The 24,591-nt window shown below is 41.7% G+C and overlaps 1 long non-coding RNA gene across 1 annotated transcript; it reads right to left on the bottom strand.

Moving 5' to 3' along the window:
* Positions 1 to 3,078: 3,078 nt before the first annotated feature.
* LOC142180205 (uncharacterized) lies at positions 3,079 to 3,783 on the bottom strand. Its single transcript, XR_012708371.1, has 2 exons — positions 3,569 to 3,783; positions 3,079 to 3,108 (listed from the first exon to the last, which is right to left on the bottom strand). It is a non-coding gene; the product is annotated as an uncharacterized LOC142180205 (long non-coding RNA).
* Between the last annotated feature and the right edge of the window lie 20,808 nt (positions 3,784 to 24,591).

The raw sequence follows: 24,591 nt of genomic DNA, 5'->3' as shown, positions 1-24,591 counted from the left end.
CGGGAAGTGTCGAAACTTCTCGGATTCAGCCCTTTAGTAAATGCTTCAACTGGCCATTCGTCTGGTACGGCCGATAACAACATCATTTCTTTCTGGAATCTGGTCACTAACTCCCGCAGCAATTCAAATTCTCCTTGTGAAATCCTGAATATGTCGGATTTTCGAGCTTGTACCTTCCTAGCCCCGACATGGGCCTTGATAAAATAATATGTGAGCATCTCGAAGGAATCTATTGAGTGCTCGAATAAAAGCGAATACCATGTCAGGGCCCCTTTCGTGAGGGTCTCCCCGAATTTCTTCATTAAGACTGACTCAATCTCGTATGGAGCTAAGTTGTTCTCCTTCACCGACGATGTGTAGGTGGTGATGTGCTCCTGATGATCCGAAGTCCCATCATATTTCGGCACATCTGGCATCTTGAACCGCTTCGAGATCAACTCTGGTATCGCACTTGGTTTAAACGGCAACTGGTGTATTTCTTTGAATCTGGTCCTTTCAATACTAGCGGTGCACTCGAAATTCGATCCATTCGGGCATTGTTTTCCTCATTAACCGCATGAGTTCGATTTTAAAGGGATCATTTTTATTGTTGTTACCGGATCCGCTACCGTTACCCCCGGCCCTGTCGAAGCTGACCTCGCCTCTCGAGGTGTTGTTGTCAAACCTCTGAGTTATTTGGTTTGCGGGAGCATTAGGGGGAACTGGACCTTGTTGAGTTCCTTGGACCTCAACGTTGTGTGCAACGTTGACATCGTTATGTGCCATTTTTATGATTTTGTGCCAAGAACAAATAATCAAATATGTTAGTAATAGATGCAAGGATCAACTCAATTACGCAAATGTCTAAGCCCCACGGTGGGCGCCAAACTGTTTACCTGTAAAACCGTACATTTGAATTTATACGTGGTTTATAAACAAGTGAATCGATTTGATCTCTAAATGATAAATAAATTAAATAAGAATATAAGGCTTAGCGTTGATATCGAGATAAGACAGTAGAGAGCTAGGTTCCGGGAGCAGAACTTTCGAAGGCAGTAATGACAATGTTAAGAAGCAAGAAAATAAAATGTTATCGAGCTTTGAACAGTATATAACATAAGTTTGTCAGAAAATTCTTGTCCCTACAATGGTTGTTGGTATCCTTATTTATAATGGCACTTATAGAACAAGGTCTAGGACCAAGCCCCTCTTAAATGATAATTATGAGGGCCATTGAAGAATGTGTAACAGCAAGCTATGAATGTCATATTCTCTATAATGGATTATGTATTTAATAATGCAGAATATTCTTCATTGAGTACTATCGGGTGACATGTATTCATTTGTCTTCATGAGAAACATTCCCTTCGGGGCTTCCCGGTGCCAGCCGAGGCTGTCCCCGGTCTTGACGTCCACCTATCTCGTTTTTCATCTGTCTCTGATTTCACGTGTCACTCTATTATACGAGCATTTAATATGAATCGATTTTACCCTATACAACTATAATATATAAAGAATTTATGTTTATATTTACTGATAATGCAAACAACTTTTTTACTACTATTTACTACTAGAAGTGTATGAGGTGATCGTGGAACTCTAACAATAGGACATGACTAGGAATAAACCAATATTTTTTGGGCAAAGATAACTTTTCACCCGTGGCCAAAACTAGTTTGACGCAAAAGTGTATAAGTTATATATATATATATATATATATATATATATATATATATATATATATATATATATATATATATATATATATATATATAACAAAATATATATTTTTCGGCTATAATTTTGAGCGCGGCTATACAATGTTATTTTTCCATAATTTTTTTCTTTTGGATAGTAGATAAAACTATGCAATTGACTTAATTTGCTGCGACTCCTGGTTGATATTATCCCTAGCACGGGCGAGCGTAAGTTCACGGATCCTGTCAAACTAATCAAAACAAGCATTAAGCACTATATTTGGCCCCATCGAACTGCAGTCAACTCTAATTTTTTAACGAAAAGTTGTTCATAAAGAATTGTCGAACTAGCAAAAATAACAAGAAAAAAAACTGAAAAGACAAATAAAATAGTAAAATTCACATAAAATGATGTGTGATCTTGATACTTTGTGTTAGATCTTAAATGTACAAAATTTGGAAAGGGTTGGAGAGGACTCTGCTTTCATAATTTTATGGTTGTAATTGGGGAAAAAAGAAGTGATGAGGTTCGTCCCATTTTTGTTTTTATGTGTATGTTCATGTGCTAACTCTCTTTAGTCTCTTTATGAATCTCCCTAATTGATTTCTCCCTATAATATTGGATAAAAGAAAATAATTATTTGCCGATATGATCCATTAAAAAATGGGTTAATTGGATAATGAACTTTTTAAAAACGGGTTAAATATGGATAAGAACCATATTATTCATTTGGAAAATGGATAACTAATTAATTTAATTTTTACATTTGTAAAACCTCAAATTGGGTTCTTCAAGTTTGGGAGACTAGGAGTCTCCCAAAAGTGGTCATATTCAATAAGTCATGGATAATATGACATATTATCCGCCGGTTAACTCATTTTCTATCCGTATGAAATATGAGTCGTGTCAGATAATTGGGTTCTTCAAGTTTGGGAGACTAGGAGTCTCCCAAAAGTGATCATATTCAATAAGTCATGGATAATATGGCATATTATCCGCCGGTTAACTCATTTTCTATCCGTATGAAATATGAGTCGTGTCAGATAATTTATTTATTTTTGCATTACCCGTTTTCGGCTCATCCCATATCCGATCCGACCCCGTTTATCACCCCCTAAATATGGTATAGCATGGTGCTATCGTGAGTTGGTGCGGTTCTTTACCTTTTGATCCAAAGAGCCATAGCTATGTGACGTTCAGAAGGATCTCATTATTTAATATAGCAACATAAATATGAATCTTCTTTCTTGTCGTGAGAAGAGTAGAGCACTATATAACAACATCCACAATAGAATTTACCATCATCTTCTTGTCATGGTGCTGATCAGACTTTTTTTTTCAGGGCACTTCCAGCAAAGGAGGGAGTTACCTCATTTTCAAGGAGCATTTCTGCTAGCATCGTTGAACAAATATTTTGTTGCTTTAACAATTCTGCAATGTACCAAGGAAAAAATTAAAACAACTTAAAACAAAAACACAACAAATTGTGCCACAACCGTAGGAAGGAACCATAGGTCAAAGAGAACAGAGGGTGCCCAACGATGTAAGTCTTCTGGTTTTTTTATTTGCTAAATAGATTTTGCATTTTTCTTTATCCATGTTTACCAATTTCATCCTTAATAGGCATTTCAAAAAACCTATTCATCCTAAAAAACATAGCAACAATTGACAATTTGATATTCATGCACACACTTTTAGATACTCAACCAAATTGAGAAAGAAAAAATCAGAATAAAACTAACCAGAATCAAAAATCATAGAAGACATCAACAAACTGGAGTCAAGATGGAAAACTTTGATACGATCTCAAAAGCTACGGCCGAAAATAGGAGAAACAAAGAAATAATATATTTGGGATATCTTTGAAAACTAAGCGAAAAGGAAGAGAAACCTGTAATGGGGCACTGGAAAAGAAAACAAACCCAAATGAGCGTCCATCAGAAATAAAATAAATAAATAAATTAAAAAAAAAGGCGGAGTAGACGCTCAAATTCTCGGTGCTTGGAGATGGAAACCCAGATTCTTCACATATATTTATTTTTTTAGCCTCCATTTGCAGTTCGACAGGGAGAGTTTGGAGGGAGCACATGAAAGTTCTCGAAGAGACGGGCATGAAACTTGAAAATAAGTGGAATGAGAAGTGAAACCCGGTTGTTTATAACATATGTAAATGATGATTTTACCCTTCGTCGTCCAGAAACACTCACTCTAATTATATAGTTAAAAGTGGTAAGTTGGTAATTTGAAAGAAGATGGTAAGTAATTTGCTCTAATCAGTTAATTAAACTACAAAGGTAGTTTAGATTTCATTTGTACTATCCTATTATATCTTACTTAAATCGTAATATTATTTACTCGTAAAATGGTACGGTTGGATTTATATGTGGTTTATAAATAAGCGAATCGATTTGATCCCAAAATAATAAATTAATTAATTAAGAATGTAAGACTTAGCGTTGAAATCGAGATAAGACAGTAAAAAGCTTTGTTCCAGGAGCAACGCTTCTGAAAACAATAATAACGATATTAAGAAGCAAGAAAATAAAGTGTTATTAAGCTTTGAACATTATATAGCATAAGTTGATCAGAAAATTCATGTCCCTACAATAGTTGTTGGAATCCTTATTTATAGTGGCACATAGGGAACAAGGTACTAGAAATAAACCCCTCTTAAATGATAATTATGGGGGCCATTGAAGAATGTGTAACGGCAGGCTATGAATTTCATATTCTCTATAACGGATTCTGTATTTAATACTACAGAATATTCTTTATTGAGTGCTATCGGGTGACAGGTATTCATTTGTCTCCATGAGCAACATTCCTTTTGGGGGCTTCCCGGTGCCAGCCGAGACTGCTGCCCCCGGTCTTGACTTCTACCTGTCTCGCTTTCCATATGTCTCTGGTTTCACATGTCACTCTATTATACGAGCATTTAATATAAACTGATTTTACCCTATATAGATAGCCCCCTGATTTCCGGTGGCACATCCTTGTGTCATCGAAAAGTTGGTAAAGATACCTTTCTTGGCGGAAATTTTACTGACTCCCTCTAAAAAGTTTCTTACGCTTGATTAGACGCACGTCTCTCTGCATTTAATGCCCCGAACATGCATCATCCCACGATTCAACAATATTTTCTCCGGTTCTTGAGATAATCATGGTCACGATTTTAGCCGCCTATTCCTTTACTTATACGCTTCCATCTTCTTCTCTTACACTTCATAATTTTTCGAACTATCTCAAACTTTCTTTACTCCACTCACTCTTACTTTTAACTTCCTTCTTCAGAGAAACCTTTACTTTCTTCTGCTAACTATGGCCTCCTATTTTAGAAACTATAGTTCTTCAAAGAACAAAGAAAGCGCTGGTGATGCTCCTCCTCCTACAGTGAGCACCATTATCCCTAAAAAGGTTACTACGACTAGGGACTTCGAAGAGAAGTTCCCTTCTGCTAACTCCTGCACATGGGTTGTTGGTGTATACCCTTCTTCCGTCAGTCCTTCTAGCATCCCTGTTGTGAAGGAAGATTGTGGATGCCATGACTTGAACATCATCGCTCCTGACCTAGCGGAGCGGGTAACCTTCCCCAAGAAGGGTTTTACGTACGTTTACACATGCCCCTTCACTTTAGGCCCATTTTTATTGAGCGGGGGGCTTGACTCTGTAATCTTGGAGTTCTGCCTCCGCTATAAAGTCTGCATGGATCAGGTGAGCCCTTCCGTGTGGCGTACGGTAGCTTGTCTTCGGCGGTTATACTAGGAGACAGGGGAAGAACTCCCTCTGGCTCGATTGATGAACCTTTATTCCCCCAAGATTTTCCATGGGGGAATGATAAACTTTAGTAAACGTGGTCATCATGCTTTGCTCACCAGCACGGATGACGACAATGACCGTGGCTGGATGAAGCAGTTCGTTATAGTTTCCACCAGGGATATTATCCGGGCCACAACTCCATCCTTTCCTAAATCATGAAATCGTACACGTAAGTTCAATGCCTATCTTTTCTTCTTGTTAAAGGTTATTTCATGTTATCGTTGATCCTTCTTTTTTTATTATTTCAGCAACATGGTAGACACCACCAAGGGTTGAAGGCTTGGATCAGTGGGTCCAGAAAATTTTGGATATTACCACGCTTGAGACCCGCCGGTGGAAAGAACAGGCCCTCAAATACAAGAGAAAGGCCAAAAATCATGGTAAGTTGATTCTTGGGTTTATCTTGTTCATTATCTCACATATAAGAAAACTAGATAACTTCTCCTTTTATTGAATTTAGGTCTTCCGTAGGGCTCTGTTACCATCCCCGAGGAGGACATTTTGGTTGATCCTGCAGATGCGGCGAGGTTGTTGTAGGAGGCCTTTGTCCTAACAGGTGTCATCGGACCTGCTTTCGGTGCGAATCTTCCTTTCGGAGTCCCCGGCCAGAGGACAAGCAACAAAAAAGGCGACGCTCCTCTATGACCGAGGGTAAAAATAAAAAGGTAAAGAGCGTCACGCCCGAGCCACCTGCAGACACTGTGGTGATCGACGATGATGGAGGAGCTAGTAATGACAGGGCTTCTCTACATAAAAGATGACGACCTTGATCATCTCAACAGACTGCTCAAACTGTTGAGCTAGTTACATCAGTCGAGGACAAATGTCCAGGCGGTCTGGGAGAGTGTGATAGAGTGGAAGATGCCAAATCTCGCTTCCGGGCCCATGTCGCTGCTACCGGTACCATGATGCTGGGTACCAGGTATTTTCCGTCTTCGGTTGGTGAGAAAACAATAACTAACATTGCCTTCGCTGCAGGTGCTTCTCAACCTACAACTCCATCAGCTTCATCTTCTTCATCGTTAATCGTGCCTTCTCCACTAGCAACTGCTACATCATCTCCACCGGCCACGGACACCTGAGAAGAGGATGTCTCTCCTTCCCAGTCTCCTGTCTATGGGAATTTAGGGCATAACTATCCTCCCCCCTCCGAAGATCCTTAGAGCAGGAGGAGCGTTTACCAATCAGTCTCTACCGGGTGCCATCTATTGTCCCGACCAGTGAAACTTGCCAATTACCTGAAGCCCCTGGATTCAGAGAAGGATAGGAATAAATACAGTCTCTCTCAGGAGAGTGTATAATAAACAATTCCATACACAACGCAGCAGCAGTAAGATATCTGTTCCCTTTGTTGTTCCTCGTATCTTTGCTATGAAAAGAGTTTTAATTTGAACTTTTGCTTTGCAGGCTAATTTCCTTGCTTCCAAGGGCCTTCAGAGGTTGATCCTTGATAAAGAAAAACTCATATACGAGCGGGATCAATTGTTGACCGAGCGGGATCAAATTGCTGCCCGCCTCCCTTCATTAGAAGTACAAGCTGTTGAGGCCGTTGAATTGGAGGCTCGGTTGCAGCAAAGCGAGCAAGAGATGGTGACCCTCAGCCAAGAGGTCGCCCTGTTAAGGGTACAATTTGAAGATGCCAAGGCAAAGTGGGTCGAGGTCCAAAATGTTATTTTTGCTGCTGCGGATCGCGAGGTTGCCTATACCGAAATAATGAATAATTTGGAGGCAGCCTTGAACTCCAAAGCCGAAGAAGTTGCTGCTAATACGGAAAAGGATGCCCGGTTGGAAGAGAGGCATAAGAGGGTCATAGAGCATAATAAAGTTTATAACTCCACTATACGTGACCTTGGTGTCAACCTAAAGTCCGCTAGATTTGAGCGGAATAACCTTTCGATCGAGGTTGACCAGCTTAAGGAAGAACTTCAGCGCTGAGCGGCTTCCCTCATTGTTAAAATACATATTCTATGTATATCACGGGGAGAAAAATCTTGGAAGATGCCAAAGCGGGGGTCATTGACTTTGATGCCGAAATCGCCAAGGCCCGTGAGCTAAAATCAACTGCCCGAAGGGGTCTCCCGGTCCAACCTGATGTGAATGAGTCTTCTAGTTTCGGCTCCGAGTTCTCGGGAACTGAAGAAGAACTTGAAGGGGATAATGGTGAAGGACAAGATCTTGAGCCGACAGCAGATCCGCCTACTTCTCCTGGGGGTGCAGATGCTTCTCTTCCCCCAGATTCCGGGGATGCAATATCTTAGCTTTTTGCTTTCTTTTCACTTTGCTTTTCTTTTCCATACATTTATACTCGTGATGCTTGGCACATTTTGAGTATTACAGGCCCATTCCCATATTTACTGCTCAATTTATGCTTTATATTGGTTATGTGACTTGCCGGGGGTAATTGGTTCGGGTCCGGTGAGGTTTTGGAATGATTTGGAACACTTAGTTCCAAGGTTTAGAATTTAAGTTCAAAAGGTTGACCGGATGTTGACTTATGTGTAACGACCCCGGAGAAATTTTGCTAAGGAAATTGGGTTGAACAATGCATTGGCGAGTAAAAGAAAATTTCGAGCAGGAAAAATACCTTTTTGCGGCCCACTATGGGGCCGCATAATCACTCTGAGGATCGCATAATGGTCGCAAAGTGAAGCAGAAATTAGCCAAGTTAGAGTACAATAGTGCGGTCAATTATGCGACCGCATAATCATTTTGCGGACCGTAAAACCTATCGCAAAATCAACTTGGGTTTTCCGGAAAGAAGTTATGCGGTGCATTATGCGACCGCAGAACAAATATGCGGTGCAATTTGAGATCGCATAACGGGTCTGTGGGACGCATAACTACCGCAGACCTAGGAAGGCGACTCCCAGTTTTGGGCGCCAATTTTTGCGGCCGATATGCGGACCGCATATCAATTCTGCGATCGCATATACGACCGCAGAGTGTGTTTCAGAGCTTCATTTTTCTAGTTTTATAAACCCGATCCCATTCTTATAAAACACTATTGGGGGTCATTTTGAAGGGTTTCATCTGATATTTTAGAGAGTGGCTAGAGCTTCTTAGAGAGACAAAGTGACGACTTAGTCAATTGTTCATCAATTCTTGTTCAAGACATGAAGATTTCACAATGATCTTGTTAGGGCTTCAATGAGGTAAGAATTTCTTCCCATGATTCTTCAATTTCGATTTTTGGGGTAAAAGATGGGAGATTAAGAGTATGATTCTTGGGTGTAAGAGTATCAATTATACATACACATACCAATAAGGTTGTGGAAAGATTGTTGAGTTCAAATGGGTAAAGATTGAGTTGAAAATGGTAGAAATCTTCATAGACTTTAATTGAAGATTTGAGGGTCGTGTTGATATCGGAATTTGGTGAAATTTATATGGTTGGACTCGTGGTTGGTTGGGCGTTCATATTTTGTAACTTTTGTCGGGTTCCGAGATGTGGGCCCCACGAGCGATTTTTGAGTGCAATTTCGGATTTTGTTGGAAAATTTATATTTTTATATGGAATTAATTTCCTATAATTTGTATTGACTGAATCGAATTAATTATGGCTTGATACGAGACTTTCGGAGACCAATTTGCAAGGCAAAGGCATAGTGGAGTAAGAAATTACGCGGTTTGAGGTAAGTAATACTTCTAAACTTGGTTTTGAGGTTATGAATCCCTGAATTGCATGTTGTATGATTTGTTTGGAGATGACGCACACGCTAGGTGACGGGTGTGTGAGCGTGCATCATAGGAATTGTGACCTAATTGATTATGTGGAGTTGCATAATTAAATAAATATCATTATCCGCACATCCTCTACGTGTTAGAGAAATTGAGCTGAGACTCATGTTAAAAATCACGATTTGGCTGCGTGCCGATATATTTTTGGGACCCACATGGGTCATATTGTTGTTGAACTATTTGTTAAATTTAAAATTTTGTACTCAGTCACATATATCGCTTGCATATCATATCTCAGTCTCTGTTGTCATTCATTGATACTTCATATCATTATGTCGGTTTAATTCTTCATGTTATTGAGAGCCCGAGAGACTAGAGATTCTGAGTGATAGTTATGTTTGTTTATTTATGCCTGGATCTGGCTATTATAGCGCTTGGGCTGAAGGAGCCCCTCCGGAGTCTGCACCCCCACAGTGAGCGTAGTTGATATATATATATATATATATATATATATATATATATATATATATATATATATATATATATATATATATATATGGGATGAATCTTCCCTGGGCATGGATCGAAGCATTTATATTGAGGGATGGATTTTTCCTGGGCATGGATCTTGCCCGAAGTATTTACATTGAGGGATGGATTTTTTCTCGACATGGATCTTGTCTGAATCATTGATATTTGGGGCTGGATCTTCCCCTGGGCTGCATTGGCCTTATACAGTACTGAGTGATTAAGTATTTTAGATTGTGATTATACGGAGTTTTCATTAAGGTGCATCACATACAGTATGTACATTGGCATGTAGATATAGAGATGTCATATTCCTCGTATTGTTCAGAATTGATCTGTTTTATTTGTACTGAAAGCAACTGTTGAACTTGAAAGCATGCCTACATTTATTTATTGATATTATTATACTGGATTGTACCTGCGGAGCTCGTCACTACTTTCAGCCCAGAGGTTAGTTTTGTTACTTATTGAGTTGGTTGTACTCATACTATACTCTGCACCTCGTGTGCAGATCCAGGTACTTTCGGATACGGCGGTTTCCAGATTTGAGGATTTATCTGTTGGAGACTATCAAGGTAGATGCTCGGTGTCCGCTGACCTTGTCTCTCTTTCCTTCAGTTATTGTATTGTTCTATATATTCCATATATTATTTTATCAGTCAGACTTTGTATTCATATTAGAGGCTCATGTACTCAGTGACACCGGGTTTTGGGAATGTATTTTTATGTCAGAAATTGTGAGATTTTCTATGAAATTCAATGTTATGTTTTCAAACTTAATGGAAATTGTCATTTATTGAGGTTGTCGGCTTGCCTAGTATTGAGATAGGCACCATCACGACAAGTTAGGATTTTGGGTCGTGACACTTCTCCCGGTACCGACCCTTGGTTGATGCCGGAAAATCGAGCTGGTCATCCTCAATTCTTATCTTTGACTCGTACAGGTTCTAAACATCCGCCCATGTTGTTGCCTAGAATTCAAGCAGACTTTCTTTCAATTTTCGAGAAGTGTCGAAACTTCTCGGATTCAGCCCTTTAGTAAATGCTTCAACTGGCCATTCATCCGGTACGGCCGATAATAACATCCTTTCTTTCTGGAATCTGGTCACTAACTCCCGCAGCAATTCAGATTCTCCTTGTGAAATCCTGAATATGTCGGATTTTCGAGCTTGTACCTTCCTAGCCCCGACATGGGCCTTGATAAAATAATATGTGAGCATCTCGAAGGAATCTATTGTGTGCTCGAGTAAAAGCGAATACCATGTCAGGGCCCCTTTCGTGAGGGTCTCCCCGAATTTCTTCATTAAGACTGACTCAATCTCGTGTGGAGCTAAGTTGTTCTCCTTCACCGACGATGTGTAGGTGGTGATGTGCTCCTGATGATCCGAAGTCCCATCATATTTCGGCACATCTGGCATCTTGAACCGCTTCGAGATCAACTCTGGTGTCGCACTTGGTTTAAACGGCAACTGGTGTATTTCTTTGAATCTGGTCCTTTCAATACTAGCGTTGCACCCGAAATTTGATCCATTTGGGCATTGTTTTCCTCATTAACCGCATGAGTTCGGTTTTAAAGGGATCATTTTTATTGTTGTTACCGGATCCGCTACCGTTACCCCCGGCCCTGTCGAAGCTGACCTCGCCTCTCGAGGTGTTGTTGTCAAACCTCTGAGTTGTTTGGTTTGCAGGAGCATTAGGGGGAACTGGACCTCGTTGAGTTCCTTGGACCTCAACGTTGTGTGCGACGTTGACATCGTTATGTGCCATTTTTATGATTTTGTGCTAAGAACAAATAATCAAATATGTTAGTAATAGATGCAAGGATCAACTCAATTATGCAAATGTCTAAGCCCCACGGTGGGCGCCAAACTGTTTACCTGTAAAACCGTACATTTAAATTTATACGTGGTTTATAAACAAGTGAATCGATTTGATCCCTAAATAATAAATAAATTAAATAAGAATGTAAGGCTTAGCGTTGATATCGAGATAAGACAGTAGAGAGCTAGGTTCCGGGAGCAGAACTTTTGAAGGCAGTAATGACAATGTTAAGAAGCAAGAAAATAAAATGTTATCGAGCTTTGAACAGTATATAACATAAGTTTGTCAGAAAATTCTTGTCCCTACAATGGTTGTTGGTATCCTTATTTATAATGGCACTTATAGAACAAGGTCTAGGACCAAGCCCCTCTTAAATGATAATTATGAGGGCCATTGAAGAATGTGTAACAGCAAGCTATGAATGTCATATTCTCTATAATGGATTATGTATTTAATACTGCAGAATATTCTTCATTGAGTGCTATCGGGTGACATATATTCATTTGTCTTCATGAGCAACATTCCCTTCGGGGCTTCCCGGTGCCAGCTGAGGCTGTCCCCGGTCTTGACGTCCACCTATCTCGTTTTTTATCTGTCTCCACTTCCACATGTCACTCTATTATACGAGCATTTAATATGAATTGATTTTACCCTATACAACTATAATATATAAAGAATTTATGTTTATATTTACTGATAATGCAAACAACTTTTTTACTACTATTTACTACTGGAAGTGTATGAGGTGATCGTGGAACTCTAACAATAGGACATGACTAGGAATAAACCAATATTTTTTGGGCAAAGATAACTTTTCACCCGTGGCCAAAACTAGTTTGACGCAAAAGTGTATAAATTATATATATATATATATATATATAACAAAATATATATTTTTCGGCTATAATTTTGAGCGCGGCTATACAATGTTATTTTTCCATAATTTTTTTCTTTTGGATAGTAGATAAAACTATGCAATTGACTTAATTTGCTGCGACTCCTGGTTGATATTATCCCTAGCACGGGCGAGCGTAAGTTCACGGATCCTGTCAAACTAATCAAAACAAGCATTAAGCACTATATTTGGCCCCATCGAACTGCAGTCAACTCTAATTTTTTAACGAAAAGTTGTTCATAAAGAATTGTCGAACTAGCAAAAATAACAAGAAAAAAAACTGAAAAGACAAATAAAATAGTAAAATTCGCATTAAATGATGTGTGATCTTGATACTTTGTGTTAGATCTTAAATGTACAAAATTTGGAAAGGGTTGGAGAGGACTCTGCTTTCATAATTTTATGGTTGTAATTGGGGAAAAAAGAAGTGATGAGGTTCGTCCCATTTTTGTTTTTATGTGTATATTCATGTGCTAACTCTCTTTAGTCTCTTTATGAATCTCCCCAATTGATTTCTCCCTATAATATTGGATAAAAGAAAATAATTATTCGCCGATATGATCCATTAAAAAATGGGTTAATTGGATAATGAACTTTTTAAAAATGGGTTGAATATGGATAAGAACCATATTATTCATTTAGAAAATGGATAACTAATTAGTTTAATTTTTATATTTGTAAAACCTCAAATTGGGTTCTTCAAGTTTGGGAGACTAGGAGTCTCCCAAAAGTGATCATATTCAATAAGTCATGGATAATATAGCATATTATCCACCGGTTAACTCATTTTCTATCCGTATGAAATATGGGTCGTGTCAGATAATTTATCCATTTTTGCATTACCCGTTTTCGGCCCATCCCATATCCGATCCGACCCCGTTTATCACCCCCTAAATATGGTATAGCATGGTGCTATCGTGAGTTGGTGCGGTTCTTTACCTTTTGTCGGACTGTAACATTTCCTTGAAAGAACATGTAATCACACCCATTTCTCTTTGTCAGAATGAATTACAGATTGATTTAAGGAACTAAGGGGTCATTTGGTTGCCGGTTAGAGTTATGCAGGTGTATACGGTTGAAATAGATTTTGGCCTTAGCACATCCGATCGTGTTCGAGCGATGATTTATCGAAGTAATATCCCGAAGATGGAACAAACTAACCTCGAACTTGGGGAGGCCAATCCGTGTCGAGTCGATATCATTATCGAGCTCGAATCAAAATCGAACCATGATGCAGAGTAGATCCATCATGCTGATAATCCAGAGACCAACCAACATTGACCTCGAATCAATTCGAGGGCTCGAGCCAGGATCGGGCTCGAACCAAGATCACGAGTTCGAGTCGAAATCGAGCTCAAACCAAATCGAGGGTTCTAAGCAAGATCGAGCTCGCAGACAAAAGCCGTTACAATCCCACTAGAGAGAATCTTGGCAGAAACTATGGGAAAGCTGACCTATCATGGGTCTCCCACTGAATGTTTATTTTATTATGCTTAGAGCCAAATCCCTCCACTATAAAAGGGCTTGGGTACTATTTCAGTAGGATAGGTCCTAGAGAGGCTTACATTGTAATAAAAGTGCTACATTCTTCTACAGGAAAGAGTTGTTTCTTTCAGATTTCTTACATTGATTCTATTTGTTCAATCCAAAGATTTATTTTTCCTGACAACCTTATCTATTTCGCATTCTCTACAATCTATATTTATATTTCTATTGATCCATATATTTTGTGTTAAGTTACGCCACATATCCTCGGAACTGCGTATAAATTCAACTCTATCCATTTTTCGGGTAAACAGTTTGGCGCCCACCGTGGGGCCGAGGATAACAGTGGTTATTTTGATACAAATCTGAAAAGACACGCCATTGTACTTTGCACTTATTTCCGAAAACATCTTGAATTTCGGATCAGCTACGAATAACCACCAATCAAATGGCTTCACCGATCGATTACGAAGCCGGCCTTCAAGATGAAACCAACAACTTGCCACCCGAGGCCGGAAGGCCAATTAACGATGGCACCGAGGCTTGAATCGAAGTGCCCGAAATTCTAGCCGAAATACCATTGGATGTCAATTCACAAATAGCTTTGGAGGTGAATCGACGCTCCGAACCGGAAAGAAGCATTCAGGGCGATACTCGATCCGTAGCCCAAGACACCCAAAACACGGGAGAAATCGGGGCCAGCTTACGTATGATCTTCGAGATGCTACAAGCCCAACAAGTAGCGATAGTTCAGCTACAGAGCCAGACTCGCGCACAAAGCAGACCGGATACCGAGAACAGAGCCCGCCATAGTGAAATCTAATGAGCAAGAATCGGGGACTACTCCCCGAATTACTAAATTGCTCGAGGAACTCATAAAATGATTCGAAGCCAACGACAAGAGGGTAGAAACGTACAATGCCATGGTCGATCAAATCCTGGGGGCTCCACCAATGATAAACGGGCTTTATTCGAAAAAATTCATAAAAAAGCCTTTTCCGTCGAGTGCGGCACCGAAGCCAATCCCCAAAAAATTTTGTATGCCCGAAATTCCCAAATATAACAGTACGACCGATCCTAATGAATATGTCACCTCTTACACATGTGCCATAAAAGGCAACGATTTGGAAGACGATGAGATCGAATCTGTGTTGTTGAAAAAGTTCGGGGAGACCCTCTCGAAGGGAGCGATGATCTGGTACCACAACTTACCGCCGAATTCCATCGATTATTTTGCTATGTTAGCGGATTCATTCGCAAAGGCACATGCTGGTGCCATAAAGGTTGCAACAAGGAAATCTGACCTCTTCAAAGTAAAGCAAAGGGAGGATGAAATGCTGAGGGAATTCGTATCCCGATTTCAAATGGAACGCATGGAATTACCCCCGGTCACAGACGATTGGGCCGTACAAGCTTTTACCCAAGGGTTGAACGAGGTAAGTTCGACAGCATCACATAGGCTGAAACAAAATTTGATCGAGTATCCGGCGATGACTTGGGCGGATGTGCACAACCGATACCAATCGAAAATTAGGGTCGAGGATGATCAGTTGGGAGCTCCATACGGACCCGTTCATCAGAACAGGACGGTTACTAAAAGCCAAAAGGAGATCGACAGAGAATAAAGGTCGAACAGAGACCGATATCGACCGCACGTCGCAGATCGGGGGAACAATAGTTCAACACACAATGCAGTTCTGAATAATCGAAGGATTGCTCGAGGACAAAATTCTCGGGGGCTTTTGAGTAAGAGCGGCTTCGATAAATATGCTGATCCTATAGAAGCACCTCGATTATCAGAATATAACTTCAGTGTTGGCGCATCCGCTCTCGTGTCAGCCATCGGATGCATCAAAGACACTAAATGGCCTCGACCCATGCAGACCGATCCTGCCCGAAGAAATCCCAACCAAACGTGCGAATATCATGGTACCCATGGCCACGAAACGGAAGATTGCAAGTAACTAAGAGAGGAAATAGCTCGCTTGTTTAACAAAGGGCACCTTCGGGAGTTTCTGAGTGATAGGGCGAAGAACCATTTTAAAAGCAGGGATTTCAGCAAGCAAAACGAGCAAGAAGAACCGCAGCACGTCATCCACATGATCATCGGCGACATCGATACCCCTCAGGGACCAGTACTTAAACGCACTAAAACATCGATGGTGAGGGAAAAATGATCTCGGACTCAAGATTACGCACCCATGGGGACTTTATCCTTTGATGATGAAGATGCAGAGGGGGTCATCCAACCTCATAACGACGCACTGGTAATATCCGTACTCATGAATAAAACTAAAATTAAGCGTGTGTTAATAGATCCAGGTAGCTCAGCCAACATCATCCGATTGAAGGTGGTAGAACAGCTCGGCCTACAAGAACAGATCGTACCCGCAACTCTGGTCCTAAACGGGTTCAATATGGCATGTGAAACCACCAAGGGTGAGATAATCCTACCAATAAATGTGGCCGAAACCATCCAGGAAATGAAGTTTCACGTGATCGAAGGCGATATGAGATATAACGCCCTTTTCGGAAGGCCATGGATCCACAACATGAGAGCTGTACCTTCGACCTTACACCAAGCCCTCAAATTCCCGACATCGGGAGGTGTCAAAACGATGTATGGAGAACATCTAGCCGCAAAGGAAATATTCGTCGTCGATGAAGCTAAACCAATGTCCTCATTTTTGCTGATAAAAGGATCGGGCCCGGAAGGAGAACGGGACACCAAATAGCAATCACAGACATTGGCTTCGACCCAGCCAGACAACTAGAAAATCGAAGAAGACGATGATCAAAGGGTCCCTCGATATTTCTGATTCCCGATGACTCCGAAGCCACCAAATCAACAATCGAGGAGCTAGAGCAAGTCATATTAATCAAGCACTGGCCCAAGCGAAAGGTATACTTGGGAACGGGGTTGAGCCCCGAACTCAGGAAGAAACTCGTTCAATTTCTTATTAATAACATTGATTGTTTTGCCTGGTCCCATTTAGATATAACAGGGATCTCGCCGGACATAACGACGCATCGGCTAAGTCTGGACCCCAAGTTCAGATCGGTGAAGCAAAAGAGAAGACCCCAGTCCGAGAGAAAGCATGCATTCATAAAGGGCGAGGTAACCAAGCTTCTCAAAGTAGGGTCCAATCGGGAGGTGAAATATCCCGAATGGCTTGCCAACGTAGTTGCAGTCCCTAAAAAAGGGAACAAACTTAGAATGTGTGTGGACTATAAGGATTTGAACAAAGCATGACCCAAAGATTCATTTCCGCTGCCCAACATCGATCGCATGATCGATGCCACGGCCGTCCACGAGATCCTCACTTTTCTCGATGCCTATTCCGGATATAATCAAATCCAGATGAACCCGAAGGACCAGGAAAAGACTTCATTCGTCACCAAATATGGAACGTATTGTTATAATGTGATGCCCTTCGGGCTAAAAAACGCAAGGGCTACTTACCAACGCCTAGTAAATAAAATGTTCGAAGAACAAATAGGAGAATCAATGAAAGTTTATATTGATGACATGTTAGTTAAGTCCCATGCGCGCAGAGGACCATTTGACTCATTTGCAGGAAACGTTCGAAATTTTGAGAAAATACAACATGAAGCTCAACCCCGAGAAATGTGCTTTCGGGGTCGGTTCGGACAAGTTCCACGGCTTCATGGTGTCATATCGAGAAATAGAGATTAACCCTGATAAAATCAAGGCTATTGAAGACATCGTCGTTGTGGACAGCGTGAAGGCCGTACAAAGGCTAACGGGTCGGATTGCAGCCTTAAGCCGATTCATCTCAAGATCATTTGACAGAAGTCATAAATTTTTCTCTCTACTCAAAAAGAAGAGCGATTTTGTTTGGACCCCGGAGTGCCAACAAGCATTAGGGGAACTAAAGCGATATCTATCAAGCCCACCACTACTTCACACTCCAAAAACAGACGAAAAACTTTATTTGTACTGGGAAGTATCGAAAGCCGCCGTAAGCGGTGTCCTAGTTCAAGGAGAGCAAGGTACGCAATTCCCCGTTTATTATACGAGTCGAACCTTAGGAGAAGCGGAAACTAGATATCCACTCCTAGAAAAATTGGCTCTTGCACTGATAAGCGCCTCAAGAAGGTTAAGGCCGTACTTTCAATGTCATCCCATATGTGTGTTAATCACTTACCCGCTTCGTAATATTTTGCACAAACCCGAGTTATCAGGCCGACTGGTCAAATGGGCCATCGAACTCAGTGGGTACGATATAGAATATCAACCCCGCACGGCCATCAAGTCTCAAATTTTAGCAGACTTCGTGGCCGATTTCAAGCCAACCCTCGTACCCGAAGTCAAAAAAGAACTGTTGAAATCAGGTACATCATCGGGGGTATGGATCCTTTTTACGGACTGGGCTTTGAACGTAAAAGGGTCCGAGTTGGGCATAGTCTTGAGACCACCCACGGGTAGCACTATTAGGCAATCTATTAAAACTATCAGGTTGACTAACAACGAGGCCGAGTATGAAGCCATGATTGCATGTCTCGAGCTAGCTAGAAACTTGGGAGCAGAAGTCATTGAAGCCAAATGCGACTCCTTGCTGGTAGTGAGTCAAGTAAACAAAACCTTCGAAGTTCGAGAAGGTAGAATGCAAAGGTATTTAGATAAACTACTTGTCACTTTACACCATTTCAAACAGTGGACTTTACAACATATACCAAGGGAACAGAATAATGAGGCTGATGCGCTCGCGAATTTGGGGTCGTCGGTCGAGGTAGATGATTTGGGCCCGGGGAATGTTGTTCAACTTTCGAGATCGGTAGTCGAAGAAGGTCACGCCGAAATAAATTCTACAAGCTTAACCTGGGATTGGAGATACAAGTATATTGAATACTTGAAAAGCGGAAAACTCCCATCGGACCCTAAAGATTCCAGAACCTTACGGACTAAAGCTGCTCGATTCACGTTGGCTTCGGACGGAACTCTGTACCGAAGAACGTTCGATGGACCGTTGGCAGTATGCTTGGGTCCGGGAGATACCGATTACATCCTACAGGAAATGCACGAGGGTACTTGCGGGAATCACTCTGGAGCCGATACACTAGTTCAAAAAATAATTAGAGCAGGGTATTATTGGATCGATATGGGCAAAGATGCGAAGGAATTTGTTCGTAAATGTGACAAATGTCAAAGGTTTGCACCGATGATCCACCAACCCGAAGAGAAACTCCACTCAGTCCTATCCCCGTGGCCGTTCGTGAAGTGGGGAATGGATATCGTCGGCCCTTTGCCATCGACCCCAGGTAAAGCCAAATTTATTTTATTTATGACTGACTATTTTTTTAAATGGGTTGAAGCGCAGGCGTTCAAAAATATAAGAGAGAAAGAAGTTATAGAATTTATTTGGGATCATATCATATGCCGATTCAGGATACCCGCCGAAATAGTGTGTGACAATGGAAAACAATCCGTTGGCAGCAAAGTAACAAGATTCCTCGAAAACCACAAGATAAGAAGGATACTATCAATGCCATACCACCCCAGTGGGAATGGACAGGAGGAATCAAACAAAACTATCATTCAAAGCTTAAAGAAGAGGTTGAACGACGCTAAAGGGAAATGGAGAGAAATCCTCCCCAAAGTCCCTTGGGCATATCGGACGACGTCGAAATCCAGTACGAGGGCAACCTCATTCTCCTTAGTATATGGGTCTGAAGCATTGATACCAGTCGAAGTTGGTGAACCCAGTACCAGATTTCGATTCAGATGGAAGAATCAAATAACGAGGCCATGAATACCAGCCTCGAACTATCGGATAAAAGACGAGAAGTGCTCTTGTCCAATTGGCCGCACAAAAGCAGTGAATCGAAAGATATTATAACCGAAGAACCAAGCTCCCCCATTTCAAGCCCGGGGACTTAGTGTTAAGAAAATTTACCATCAATACCCGAAATCCGAACGAAGGAAAACTAGCACCGAATTGGGAAGGACCATATCAGGTGCTCGAGAACATCGGAAAGGGATCGTACAAGCTCGGCATTATAAACGGCAAGCAGCTATCAAGCAGCTGGAATGTATCATGTCTAAAATGGTACTATTGCTAAGGTACAGCCTTTCCATATTTGTTTATATCTCAAAACTAACCCCTGCAGAAGTCCGAACAAGGCTAAGATGGCTCTCTCGCTTGAAAGCACGAGTTGCACTCTTTTTCCCTTAGACCGGTTTTATCCCAAATGGGTTTTTCGGCAAGGTTTTTAATGAGGCAACCATTGATCGTACAGCATTTACAACAAACTTCGATGCCGCAAGAAAGTTATTTCATAGCAATAGGGTTCCAATAGGAAAAATTGTAAGAGCCAAATGGTCGAAGAGAACCATGCTCATATAGATTGGCCCGAACCGAGGCGCGTAATAGCGTGAGAAGAAAGTTCTCTTCTTTATCGACTTCTTATATCCAAGGAAAATTCTTTTATTTTGGAATTTATTATGCAATCTGAATTAAGATAAACTCGGCCACTAAGCCTACGTGCTACTTTTATTTCAAGTTCGAGCAAACACTCACTCGACCATTACGCCTACGGGCTATTTTTATTTTGAGTTCGAGCAAATACTCACTCGACCATTACGCCTACGGGCTACACTACTTCGAGTTTGAATCATTCACTCGACTAAGCCTGCGGACTATTTTTATTTCGAGTTCGAGCAAACACTCACTCGACCATTACGCCTACGGACTACACTACTTCGAGTTTGAATCATTCACTCGACTAAGCCTACGTGCTATTTTTATTTCGAGTTCGAGCAAACAAACACTCCACCATTACGCCTACGGGCTATTTTTATTTCGAGTTCGAGCAAACACTCACTCGACCATTACGCCTACGGGCTACATTTCTTCAAGATCGAACCATTGACAACTAATAAACCTAAGGGCTACATCGTTCCAAGTTCAAGTAAGCGCTCGCTCGGTTACAGAGGCTACGAAGTTCAAATTTGATCAAGTTGTTTAAATCATTGTGAAAACATTCATAAAGCGTGAATAAAGTCCTCACAAGACAGGAAACAAAAACATAAGCAAGTCGGCAAAAAGGGAGATATATCTATATACAGATTTATCTGCATGGATGATTATAACGTAAAAACTAAGAACTAAACTTCTCGGTCAAGAGCGGTCTCTTCTTTATCGCCCCCCATTTTCGGATCCGCTCTTGCTCCTATCGCCATCGTCATCGCCATCAAAAACCATAGCTTCAGCATCGGCTTCGAGTTCTTTGGCCCTTTTTTATCTCTTCAGCGAGATCGAAGCCACGAGCATGGATCTCCTCGAGAGTTTCCCTTCTGGATCGACACTTAGTAAGTTCGGCGACCCAATGCACTTGAATATCGGCGGACTCGGTTGACTCTCTTGCCTGGACTTGGGCAGCTTCAGCATCGGCCCGATAGATGGCCACGAGCGCATCCGCATCGGCCTTTGCCTTTTCGGCATCGGATTCAGACTTGGCAAGTACAGAGGCCAACCGAGCCTCAAGCTCCTCAATTATTCTTGCTTGAACCAGGCCTTTTTCCTTCATTTTCTGAAGATAGGTTTCGGACGATGATAACTGGGCTCGAGCAGTCTCTTTTTCCGCAACAAAGCGGTCCATACCTTCTTTTCACCGCAAAGACTCAATTCTTTTCACGTCAACCTCCTCACGAAGCTTCCCGATCATCTCAATTTTTTGCTGCAGCTGTGAGCCCGAAATGTTAGCTATCGTTCCGGTATCAAGCCCATAGGCTTTCAAAAAGCATCATTACCTGCTCAAACAAATCGGTCTGGTCTCGATAAGCCTTGGCCAACTCAGCTCGGAGGTCTTTTATTTCCTCTTCTCTCTGCCCTAGGGAAAGTCTGAGGGAGTTCCTCTCGTCAGTAGCCCATTGTAGGTCGGCTGCGTATCGATGCAGCTCATTCTGGGATCGAGAACATTGTTTTCAATGAACTGTCGCTGCCTACAAAGAAACAAGAAGCGGAGTTAATAAAAAACAAACAAAAAGATAGTACCGACAAAATAATTTTAAAAGCTCACCTGATTCAAAGCCTGCCACAACCCATGAAAAAGATCTGATTCATCGCCAGCACCTGCAACGTCCTCAATATTGGTAAACAGGTCGCGAAAGGGATCTTCTTCATCGTGAGGCTTGTCTAGATCGAGGGCTCCCAGAGCTTGAGCTTTCCGAATCACCCCTACGAAAAAAGCGGGAAAGGTAGGCGAATCCTCGATTGCTGCTGCCCCAAATGAATCGCCTGGAGCGTTCTCCTCGGTTCGAAAGGGTTCGAGGGCCTCTTCGATCATATCCCCAACCGGTTGACTCCGATGAGACGCGTCTTCGATATCCGATAGTTCAAGGACTCTACCTGAATATTTCTCTGGTATATCTTCAGTTCGAGGCAGAGCCTCATGGAGCATCATCGATCCAGCCAGCGATGAGGCATCAGTGGTTCTCTTCGTTCGGACTACCAGCGCGGACTCATCGTTCTCTTCTTCTCCTTATTCATCTTCATCCCTTAGACGCTGAACGGATTCCATTGTCAAAGGAATGGCATTCTTATTTGGCTTACGAGTCGTACTCTTCTTCGATTTTACATCTTCGAGAACCGAGGCTCTTTTCCTTTTATTTTTCTTCACCGGTTTTGGGACAGAGGCCGAAATTTCCTCCTCAATGGACAAGGGCCTCAAAACCGCGTCTTTACCCAAACTTGCATATGGAAAACCTTAATAAAATATTTTGAAAACCACCTCGTTCGGATCATCTAAGAGTCCGAGAAATGAGCTTACCATGATTTTTGGCCTCCCACCGACCCTTTGACAAATCACGCCATGAGCGCTCGGCGTATGTGGAGGTCGAAACAATGGCTCGTACCCAGTTCCTGAGATCGGGAATTGCTCCGGGCATCCAGGGAACCGCTACATAAAAAAAAAGGAGTGTCGATGAGAGAATAAAAGAATAAAATAGAAATAACAGTAAGATCACACTTACGTTTCATATTCCACTCCTCGGGAAAGGGCATCTTTTCAGTTGGAATCAGGTCCGAAGTCCTTACTCGAATGAACCTGCATCCAACCCCGGTCCCTGTCCTTGTCAATACTCGAGAAAAGAGCCTTGGTAGCCCGACGCTGGAGTTTTATTAACCCTCCTCGAAAAAGTCGAGGACGGTACAATCGAATGAGATGATCGAGGGTGAACGATATCCCCTCGATCTTGCTCACAAAATATTAGATCAGGATAACGATCCGCCATAAAGAAGGATGGACCTGGCCTAGGGTTACCTGGTATTGTCGACAAAAATTAATAACAACGGAATCGAGGGGACCCAAAGTGAAAGACTAAGTATACACATTCAAAAACCCTTTCACGTAAGAAGTGATATCTTCGTCGGGCGTAGGAATTATTATTTCTTTCTCACCCCAATTGCAATCCTTCTTTAGCTGTTCGAGGTGCTTCTCGGTTATCGAACACATGTACCTCGATACCGGCTCACACTGGCCAGGTACCGATGAACCTTTATCGACCTTAAAATCTGCAGTAAGGACACACGCCCTAGGAACGCACTCCTCAGGCCGTGGTTCTGTCGGTGTCTCATCGGCGGCACACTGTGAAGGTGAAGCCTTCTCTTTCTGAGGAATGGTTTGCGATGTTTTTGCCATTTTCGAATTCAAAGGTGAGGAGCAGAAGAAAGTGACAAAGATTTGGTAGAATTGAAGAGGGATTTTGCGGAAAAAAATCACAGATTTACTGGTAAGTTAGAGAGTACGAAGAAGAGCTTGGGAAATTTGGAAGATAGAAGATGTAAAAATGGTAAAAGATAAAAGAAAGGATTATTTATAGGTTCATGCGATGACGATTCAGTATCAACAGTGGCCAACCACCGCCTGACATGCATTAAATTCCTTGAAAGGCTAAACCGACGGGACAGCTACCAGAAGCGTCATGATCGAACCTGATGGAAACGGCGGGATATAATTCGATCGAGCTGTTAAAAAATCATATCGTTTCTCGCCACATTCTTTCTGAGAAACGAGGGGACTATTTGTATACGGTCGAAATAGATTTCGGCCTTAGCACGTCCGATCGAGTTCGAGCGATGATTTATCGAAGTAATATCCCGAAGGTGGAACAAACTAACCTCGAACCTTGGGAGGCCGATCCGTGTCGAGTCGATATCATTATCGAGCTCGAATCAAAATCGAACCATGATGCAGAGTAGATCCATCATGCTGATAATCCAGAGACCAACCAACATTGACCTCGAATCAACTCGAGGGCTCGAGCCAGGATCGGGCTCGAACCAAGATCACGAGTTCGAGCCGAAATCAAGCTCAAACCAAATCGAGGGTTCTAAGCAAGATCGAGCTCGCAGACAAAAGCCGTTACAATCCCACTAGAGAGAATCTTGGCAGAAACTATGGGAAAGTTGACTTAGCATGGGTCTCCCACTGAATGTTTATTTTATTATGCTTAGAGCCAAATCCCTCTACTATAAAAGGGCTTGGGTACTATTTCTGTAGGACAGGTCCTAGAGAGGCTTGCATTGTAATAAAAGTGCTATATTCTTCTACAGGAAAGAGTTATTTCTTTCAGATTTCTTATATTGATTCTATTTGTTCAATCCTAAGATTCATTTTTACGGACAACCTTATCTATTTCGCATTCTCTACAATCTATGTTTATATTT

The sequence above is a fragment of the Nicotiana tabacum genome, chromosome 4, assembly GCF_000715075.1.
Source record: "Nicotiana tabacum cultivar K326 chromosome 4, ASM71507v2, whole genome shotgun sequence".
In the NCBI taxonomy this organism is placed as follows: domain Eukaryota; kingdom Viridiplantae; phylum Streptophyta; class Magnoliopsida; order Solanales; family Solanaceae; genus Nicotiana; species Nicotiana tabacum.
Note: the sequence above shows the minus strand (reverse complement) of the source record. Positions and strands in the feature narration are given on the sequence as shown.